Here is a 9,665-nt window from a genome sequence, read left to right on the forward strand (position 1 = left end):
TTTATTAGGGCTGCACGATAAATCGCATGCGATATTTAACGCGCATCTTATCAGTAAAGCCGGTTCTGAGCAGCATTAACTACACAGAGCTGTTGTTCACTGACGAGTTGCGCAAAACCACGTTCATATTCGCGCGATTTTTTGCGCAGCTCGTCGGTGAACAACGGCTCTGTGTAGTTAATGCTGCTCAATGTGAAAGCCCGCAGGTGATGGAGATTTACCTATGATTACAGAACCGGCTTTCTGACAAGATGCGCATTGAATATCGCATGCGATTTATCGTGCAGCCCTACTGTAAATCTATTAGCAGGAAACGTTTCTTCCAACTAGTTTCTAAATGTATTTAGGTAAGGTTACAGTTCTCAACAAATACCTTAGTTTGCTTTATGTAAACTACAATCACATAACTTGGCATCAAGACAAGAAAATGAAGGCAAAGCACTGCAGAAAAATTATGCTTCTAGTTTATTTCGTGCAAATTATCTGCACACACATTGAATAGTTTTGAAAAATATTTCCAGGTTTAATGTAGGCTATATGTTTTCATTATGTACAAAAGTATGAATTTTCAGTATCATAGATATTTAATCAAATGTTTTTCAGTATTTTGACACAGGAATCTCAACGTCCACTAAACATGCATAAACCAAAGCTCACATATGTTCTCAACTTATGAATGATCTTACATTATTGTTTATGTAATAGCTTATTTATGTATTTATTACACAATTTATGTCAACCTTTCAGTTAAAAAAAGTTCTTAATATAACAATTTTTTAGAACAACTTGTTTTAAAGGCATCTTGTAATACAGTAAAATTATTTTCATAATGACAGTATTAACCTGTTTCATATGAAATGGAGTATTGTACACTATTTACCCCATTGACTTGACTTGTGGTGTCTTGGTGGATGTCCTGATGTTTCCATTCAAGGATAGTGGGAAGAAAATTGTCTGCTTTAAAAACATTGACATTTATTTATAAGGAAAGAAATTACAAGATAGTATACCTGCTGTTACACTTTTTAAATATTTTTGTCATGTCTTTTCAGCCAATTTTGAAGACCAAGAATGTTGTCGTTGCTAAACATATCTCTGAAACCCCTGGATGTCTACTTTAAAGTACATTTAGACTTAAAGCTATGGAATGTAAGATCTGAGAAATTCACTAAAAGCTATTTGTGGCCCATAGAGGACGAAACAGAATTGCTGGGTCCATTGAGGTTTCCCAGAAAGCATGGGTTGTGTTTATCTAGGCAAACATATAAACCTGGCTTTTACAGTATGTTGTACAGCATGGCAGTCATGCCAAGTACTATTATGCTTTTAACATTTTGCCTCCCCCTTCTTTGTTTCTTTTTCCTTAAACAGAAAGATTGAATTGTATGAGATGGGCTGGAATCTGAAAGATGGCCTGAGAGAGTGTCTGGTTGCTGCAGCTCCATATGGGGGTCCCATCTGTGAGTTTTGTGTGAAATCAGCCCAGCAAAATCTTATGTATGATTATATCTCAGTACAGTTTTGTGGAGTTCAAAGACAATGGCACTTCTTTCTCTATCAGCTCTCCTAAAGGGTCATAACCGACGCTCTCCCAGTGACAGACCTCAGTTAGAGATCTACTCTTCCTCAGGACTGCCTCTGGCCAGTTTTCCAGTAAGAACACACAGCTGCACAGCAAGGCTGCATGATTAATTAAGATATGGCTTAGTGTGATTATCAAATCACAAAGACTGCCATTTAATTAAATAAATATGCGCAGCACTGATTTCTTAGTTGTTTGTTATCCAGCGGTGTTTGCGGCATCTTAAAGCAGCTCAGTTTGCAGTTTGCTGCTTCACATGAATTCATCTATGTATCTGCTCTGAGTTTGGGTTGTTTATAACATGCATTTGGAAACTCAAATTGCACCAACCATCTTCCCATACTTCTTATAAGAAGCACTTAAACAACAAAGGAGATGCTTTATGGGCTCAATGTGGTTTTCTGTCTAAATAAATGTTAGATGGTGTAATATAAAAAAAAGAATATTAAAAATTAAATATCACTGTTGTAATTTTACACTTGTACTGTAAAATAAAATAGTTTTACTAATTTTCTATTTTTTTTTACTTTTTTATTTTACAATTAAATTGCAAAACATTTCTTATTTTGTTTTTATTTAATAATTGTAATATTTTTATTAAGTAATTATTATTATTATTTTATTGCCATATTGATATATAAATAAATATATAAATGCAAACCTGAGCTCATTTTAAATTAGAATTTTTATTGCAGTTCACTTTTTTCCCCAGATTGTGCAGCCCTAGAATTGACTATTAGTTATTAAAGAATACTGTTTTTTTTAATACTATAATCATGAACAAAAATTCTGTATAGTAACTTCTCTCTTTGTCTGTCTCAGTGGAAGAGTGGAGTGGTGAAGCAGCTGGGTTGGACGGTGTCTGATGACCTACTGTGTGTTCAGGAGGATGGCACTGTGCTTGTCTACGATCTCTTGGGTGGCTTCAAGAGACACTTCAGCATGGGCAATGTGAGAATGCATACATTTTAAAAAGGATGCATTCGTGATTCTGTAATTTCAAAGCATTGCTTCTTTAAATCAGTATTGATTTATAGCTGAGCCATAGCATTGATTCTCTCACAGGAAGTTTCTCAGAGCCAGGTGCTGGAGACCAAGATTTTCCATTCACCGTATGGGACAGGTGTTGCCATATTGACAGGTGCCTTGCGATTCACTTTGGCCACAAATATCGATGACATAAAATTGAGACGGTTGCCTGAGGTTCCAGGTAAAATATGCATTCCAACTAGTTTCTAAATGTGTAAAAATTCCACAGTATTGTGAAAGGTAATGTGTAAGTGAGATTAAGGGTTAATTATTAAGGGTTTGTGTCTCTAACCCTGAGTGGTCTTTTTTTTTTTTTTTTCAGGTCTACAGGGGGCGCCCTCATGCTGGGCAGTCCTGACTCAGGACAGGCAAAGTAAAGTGCTGGTGGCCAATGGATCTCATCTGTTCATCTTAGACAATACAGCCTGCACACCTGTGGTAAAGACCACTCACACACACTCAAACTACACAGATATTCAGATAATATCAGTGTTTTATTTCCTAGTCTTTTTGGCCCAAATCTAAATAATATGTTTTGAAACCCATGTTGACTCAAATGTACCAGACCAAGAACTCAAAACAGTGTATAAACAGCCAACATGGATAAGAGAGCACCTGCTAAATAATGTGTGGGTGTGTGTTTGTGTGTGTGTGTGGGTGTGTGTGTGTGTGTGTATCTGTGTGTATCAGACTCCCCCAGGTCTCTCTCCACAAGCATCCAGCATAGTTCACATGTGTGTCTCATTCAGTTATAAGTATCTGGCACTCCTCACTGACTCTGGCCATGTGTGGATGGGCACATCGAACCTAAAGGTAAGTGGAACCTAGCAATATCACTTTGTATTTTATTAACCTGTATATTCGGGTCACAGAAACTTGTGGTCAGTGGTCTAAGTGATTGTTTTTCCGTCAGTTCATTACTCTGTCCACTTTAATTGATTAGTTAACTAATTGACTAGTTAATCAATTGCTCTGTCTTAAGCCTTAATTACAGCCTTAATACTTTTGCACAACAAAGCAGCATCAGGCGAATGTTTTCTTGTGCAGGAGAAACTCAGTGAGGTGGACACCAAAATCAAAACTCCCCCTAAACAGATGGCCTGGTATGGCACTCTTTTACTCTTTGCATGATTTATGTATATTTGGTGTATGCTGTATTTTCACTCACATTATTTTTAAGGAAAAGTTTGTCTTTTTTTTTTTTTTTTTTAGCCATCAGCTGTGGTAATGTGGGATGGGCTCCTCATAGTGGTGGGAGAATGTAAAGAAACAATTCAGTACCACCTGGACGATGACTCAATTCTGGTGCCGGAGCTGGACGGGGTTCGGATCATCAGTGGAACACACCATGAGCTTCTGCAAGAGGTCCCAGGTTAGAAGATGTATATTGAGAAAATTCTACACTTCCGTTCAAAAGTGTGGGGTCAGTTAGATTTTGACAGGATTAAAATATAATATATTTCTGTGATGGCAATGCCACATTATCCTTCAGAAATCATTCTAGTAAGCTGATTTGGTGCTCAAGAAACATTTCTTATTATCAGTGTTGAAAGCAGTTGTGCTGCTCAATATTTTTGTGAGAACCGTGATGCACTTTTTCAGGATTCTTTGATGAACAGAAAGTTTAAAAGAACAGAATTTATTTGAAATGGAAATCTTTTGCAGCATTATAAAGGTCTTTAGTGTTACTTTTGATTGAATGCATCCTTGCTGAATAAAAGGATTAATTTCAATCAAAAGCAAAAACCAAATCTTACTGACCCCAAACATTTGAACAGTAATGATATATATGGATTGCTGCCAGGTTCTACATCCCTCAAACCCACAAGTGATTTGATTTTCCCATGATGCTCTGCAGGTGCATGTGAGGAGATCTTTAAAATTGCCTCAATGGCTCCTGGAGCATTACTTCTGGAGGCTCATAAAGAATATGAGGTAAGACGCATTTACTGTCGGGTACACATTATTAAAGTTCAACATGGTGTGAAAAAATGTGAAAATGTAAAGTGAAAAATGTAATGCATATAAATGACAATAGATTTACAATTACAGCTATTATTGAAAATTACATACTTTTGTTAAAGTTATTGGAAAAAAATATTTGTCAAAATGGTAAATATTTGGACAATTAAAAAACTGTTGCCAGCAGAAAAAAAAATCTCTGTCAAAGGTACAGTTCACCCAAAAATGACATTTCTGTTGTTATATAGTCACCTTTAAGTTGTTCCAAGCCTGTATGAGTTTCTTCTGTTGAACACAAAAGAAGATATTTTGAAGAATGTGGGTAACTGAACAGTTGCCGGTAGCCATTGACTATCATAGTATTTTTTTTAAACTATCCTACAAATGTTAATTATGGCGGGTATATTATATCTATTGGCTTTTGTGTTTGAAAATATTTGCAGAAAGAGAGTCAGAAGGCAGATGAGTATCTGAGAGAGATTAAAGAGCAGAGTCTGTTGAGCGAGGCTGTGAGGCAGTGTGTGGAGGCTGCCGGACATGAACATGAACCTGAGACACAGAAAACACTCTTGAGGGTGAGCCACAATGCTTAAATGCTGTGGGAAGAAAGACATTCCATTTACAGAAGGAATGACAATACAGATTGGTTTATACCTTCTCTCTCTCAATTGTTGTCTCTGCAGGCGGCCTCATTTGGGAAGTGCTTTTTGAGTAATTTTCCTCCAGAGCAGTTTGTCAGCATGTGCAGAGACCTGCGGGTGTTGAATGCAGTCCGAGACTATACCGTTGGCATTCCTCTTACCCACACTCAGTTCAAACAGATGACTGTGCAGGTGCTCATTGACAGGTGAGACCATAAGAGAATCTAATTCTGTGCAGAGCAATTGTCTGTTTGCATTGCAGAGAATTGTTTTGTGATCACTTCCTTTAAAATGAGTAAAATAAGTGTGACCGAGCAGATTATTTATCTTCGCTCTTATTCGCTCTTTCTGTGTTTCAGACTGGTGTACCGTAAACTCTATCCACTGGCTATTGAGATTTGTCGCTATTTAAAGACTCCAGAATATCAGGGAGTGAGCCGAGTACTCAAACACTGGGCCTGCTACAAGGTGGGTGCGTGTGTGCTTATTTAGTTTTTTAAAAGTCAAAAAATATGAATGTTGTGATGTTTATATTTGGGTCAAAGACGTTAAGATGTCCGCATCAAAAGAAATTTACAAAAGTGATTTTATGTCCATAGAAAGCACATTAAATGCAAGTAAAGTGTCTACATTTAAGGTTTCAAATAAGTTTTTGAAGAATAAAATGTCAAAATTTGGTTGAAATAATGTTCCATTGTTATTCAGTGTAACACTTATAGTTATGTAAAAATTCAAACAACATGCTTATTCTGACATGTACATATTAAAATATATAAAAGAATAAGTGAGCATATAAAATTTTATTGGGTTTTAAATGAGTAAAAAAATCTTACTGACAAATGGGCAAAACCTAGGATAGTGGCAAATTTAAAAAAATAAATTTAAAATAACTAATTAGTATTTGGGGTGGAAGTAATTAGTTTTTTAATATGTCATAAATTGATTTTTGTTGTAAATATGCCTGACAAGATTGTTACACTGAATGACATTTTAGTGGGTGTCTTCTGTAAATCAGGGGAAAATGTATGATATTTATTTTTTGCTCAGAAAAACAAAAACAAAAATACAATTACATTAAACAGAAAACTTTTAAATTAAAAAAAAATATTTTTTTTTTTTTGAAAAACAACCATTTAAAGCAGTATTGTTTTTATGCTTAAACCCTTTTCGTCTTTGACCCATTTATAGATAAAACTATAAAATATAATTAAATTTTTTAATATAATATAATTTGATTTTTTAAATTTAATTAAATTATTTATTTCATTATTCTCGAAATACAGTAAAAATGGTAATATAATGAAATATTATTACAATTTGAAATAACTGTTTTAAATAATGGTCTTTACTGTCTTTACTGTCAATTTTGATAAATTTAATTCAACTTTGCTGAGTACACCCTTCAAAAATGTGGGTTTCAGTAGTTTTTTTTTTTTTTTAAGTAACTGAAACTTTTATTCAGCAAAGTTGCATTAAATTTTCAAACTTGACAGTAAAGACTCACCATTATTTAAAACAGTAAAACAGCTCTTTCAAATTGTAATAATATTTCACTATATTACTGTTTTTACTGTATTTCTGATCAAATAAATGCAGCCTTGGTGAGCATAAGAGACTTCTTTCAAAAACATTAAAAACATCTTACTGACCCCAAAGTTTTGAATGGTCATACGGACTACTTTTATAATAATTTTATGGCACTTTTGTGTCTCTTTGAAGTCCCCATTTATTATAAAGTTGATTTCCCATTCATTATTAGTTTTATAAATCCAGACATCAAGGGTTTTCACAGATGTTGTTTACAGAACCAGAGGACATCTGCAGGTGCAAATGGGTTTCATTGTACTTTGCTAAACCATAAAGATGTGATGTTTTGTTCAGTCTGAGAGGTTCTGTTGCAGCACAGCAAAGCTTGTGAGTGAAGTGTCAATCAGTTAAACCCCATAAAAGTTTCTTTGTGTGTGCTTTTGTAGGTCCAGCAGAAAGAAGAATCAGATGAAGTCATAGCAAAAGCTGTGAGTGTGAAGCTTGCTGATGCTGCTGGAATCTCCTACTCTGAAATCGCCACTAAAGCGTATGAGAGTGGACGCACAGAGCTCGCCATTAAGGTACACACACACACACAGACTATGTTCTAATAAAGACCAAGGGTCATTGATATTATGGGTTGTCAGTTAGTTTGTGTTGGTCTCTCTCTTTCAGTTGTTGGAGTTTGAGCCTCGTTCTGGCGAGCAGGTCCCACTGCTGTTAAAAATGAAGAAAAGCCCTCTGGCTTTAAGCAAAGCCATTGAGAGTGGAGACACAGACCTCGGTACGTGCACCTTCACATACATGTTCTAAAACCTCGTGAACTGTCTACCTAGATACACTGCTTTTCAATTTTGTAAAAAAAAAAAATCTTAACTGACTCAAAACTTGTGAAATGTACTGTGTGTCATAAATTAAATTTGTCAGCAAATAGTAGCTTGGTCAGATCACCTATGTGCATTAAAAAGATTTTATGTATTTTAAAGATTACTCTCCATTGTTTACGATCCATTTGACAGGAATAAAAAATAGAGATGTCATCTGATGCTAAACTGAGCAAACACTCACATAACACGCTTATATACTTCATCCTTACATTTACTCAGAGCTAAAAGCATTAGAAACACACACTCCGTTACAGATACACACTTTTAATCGTATCCAGAATCACTGGAGATGGGTTACCTGCATGCTTTCTTGTATGGTAGTGTACACAGTGGTCATGTACCTGAAGAATGAGCTGAACAGAGGAGACTTCTTTATGATGTTGAGGAACCAACCTGTGGCTCTGAGCCTCTACAAACAGGTACACACATCTGCACACACCTGCTTCCCGAAGACACACACTCTCTGCCGCTGCAGAACTGAGAACCAAAGGCATTATTTATGACAAGAACATGCCCCTATCTCTTTTTGTGCTAACCTAAATAATATTCATGAGCTAACGTTCATGTCTGTGAACGTGGCAGAGGGCCACAGTAAAATCTGATTGGTCCAAATCCCTCTGCTCATATATGTACATCAAATCTGTTCTGATTGGCTATGATTTTGTTGCTTTATATATGGAAAAATGATGCCTAGTTAGGACAATTGTTCAAAAAAGCAATTAACTACCGTTAACTACAGTAAAACTAAAACTACTGAAAGTTCTTTTAATGAAAATAATTGAAAACAATTTTGTTATAGGAAAAGCCTAAACTTGAATGAAATTTTGGAAACTTACAGAAATAAATATGTTGAAATTGAAGTTCAACTTTCCAAAACTAAAAATTAAATAAAAATAAATTAGAGGTAAATATAAGTAGTTTTAAAAGACATAAGCACATAACAAAATTACCAAAACAAAACAAAAATTAAATTAAATTAAAACTATAAAAATACAAGCTAATGCAAAATATTAATAAACACTATGATATCGTATCAGTAATATTAAAATAACGCTGCATGTTTTTTGTTTTTTTTCACTGTTCACATTGTCATTATTTTTTTGTGTGTGTGTAGTTCTGTAAGCATCAGGAGCAGGATACACTCAAAGATCTTTTCAATCAAGATGATGATCATGAAGAACTTGGCAATTTGTATGTGAAGGCCAGCTATAAAGACCAGGTAGGCATTACAGTTCTTTCTTCCTCATTTTCATCCCACTTCCATGATTTGAATGACAGAAGTGCTATGAAAGTTCAAAATATTATGGTGACTCCATTTCCACCAATGTGTGGGGTTTGAAGGCATGCCTTCTTTGCTTTCCACCTTCATTTCTTAATACTCTTCTATTATTTTTAGTAACATGATTTTGCTAGTTGCTTTGGTGAAAATGCATCTGCTAAGAATGTAAATGTACTGTACATTTGTGTGTAATTGCAGAGACTGGAAGCTCGGATTGCTCTTTTACAAAGTGCTGTGGACGAGTACTACAAAGCCAAGAATGAATTTTCTGCCAAGGTGAAGACCTCAGACTCTCCTGTTACAGGCAGATAAGCAGCCTGGGTCAGAGTTCACGGTCCGTGTAGTCAGAACATTACATCTGTGAATTATCAAAAGGAATTAAAGCCTTTCTTTCTTCTTTCTCCTCTCTCAGACAACAGAAGATGAAATGCGTCTGCTGCGGTTTCAGAGGCTGACTGGTCTGTGGCTACACAACAATCTGCAATGCACTCTGTGTCCTGAAACCTTTATAATCATGGCCAGCATTGAGGGTTTTTTTTAGCTATAAGTACTTCAATAGCTTTTCTATGTGATTAGAACAGACAGTCTAGACTTCACTCCCCACATGTGCCCATGACCCAGACTCACCGGTTGTCCATCTATGTACCAACCACTGCATACTGCCCACAAGAACAGCCCACAAGACTTGCCTTTTTGAGATGCTTTGATCACTATTTGGCTTTCATCAAAGTCGCTCAGATGTTTTCGCTTGTCCATTT

At 35.6% G+C, this 9,665-nt stretch overlaps 1 pseudogene; it reads left to right on the top strand.

Moving 5' to 3' along the window:
* The window catches only part of LOC107677534 (vacuolar protein sorting-associated protein 16 homolog), a 12,302-nt pseudogene that overhangs the window by 807 nt on the left and 1,830 nt on the right, over positions 1-9,665 (top strand).

The sequence above is a fragment of the Sinocyclocheilus anshuiensis genome, unplaced genomic scaffold (genome assembly GCF_001515605.1).
Source record: "Sinocyclocheilus anshuiensis isolate Anshui unplaced genomic scaffold, SAMN03320099.WGS_v1.1 scaffold472, whole genome shotgun sequence".
NCBI lineage: Eukaryota > Metazoa > Chordata > Actinopteri > Cypriniformes > Cyprinidae > Sinocyclocheilus > Sinocyclocheilus anshuiensis.